Here is a 904-nt window from a genome sequence, read left to right on the forward strand (position 1 = left end):
CACTTGGGCTTTTGTCGGCCTTAGCATTCAATTCTGCCACAACCTTGTCAACGTCGACGGTAGGTAAGATCATCAATATATAGCTATAGCTAAGGATTGCTAGGATAAACTACCATTGGAAAATAAATACAATTATATAAATAATAAAACTGAAACCATTTCGTGAAATTATATATGATATTATCAATAAATAATAAGATAAGTATTATGTAATTCAGGATAAAAAGGATGTCAACTTAGATAAGAAGGACTTTAAAAATAAGTTCATAATATTATTATCTTAAATAACTAACAAATAATTGCTAGATATTTATAATAAAAATAATAATAGATTATATATTGTTACTAGGAAAAGATAGGGATTGAACTTATTGTACCAAACATATGATATACTTTTATAATATATAGTGGTAGATATACATTAAAAGAAGATAAATATTATAAATAATTGCTAGATATTTATAATTGTTGCTATCATAGGTAATGGTGCTGCTGAGTTTAACTTTTGGGTTGACGAAGATGGATTTTATTCAGGAAGATAATGTTGAACTTGAACCACCTAATTCCCGTCCTATGTATCTTGCGGTATCATCAGAGGTTGGGCTTGATAGAACTGGCTTTGTGTTAGGAACTAGTTTTGTGGGGTTATAAAGAATAAAGATAAGTGAAGAAGAAGGGACTTATGATCAATTATGATCTTGAACTATTTCTTTATTGCAAGATTGAAAATCAATACTGAAGTTAACATTTTGAGAAGTAAATCACAAAATCTAACTGATTCTTCAATTAGTTAGCTTTCCCTCCAATTCTTACTTTCTGAAAGGCTACCCCAACTACATCAACTACTTTCTATTTATAATCCTTCCCTCCTAAGTAACTATTAACTATTTTGTTACAACAAACT

The sequence above is a fragment of the Lupinus angustifolius genome, chromosome LG19, assembly GCF_001865875.1.
Source record: "Lupinus angustifolius cultivar Tanjil chromosome LG19, LupAngTanjil_v1.0, whole genome shotgun sequence".
NCBI lineage: Eukaryota > Viridiplantae > Streptophyta > Magnoliopsida > Fabales > Fabaceae > Lupinus > Lupinus angustifolius.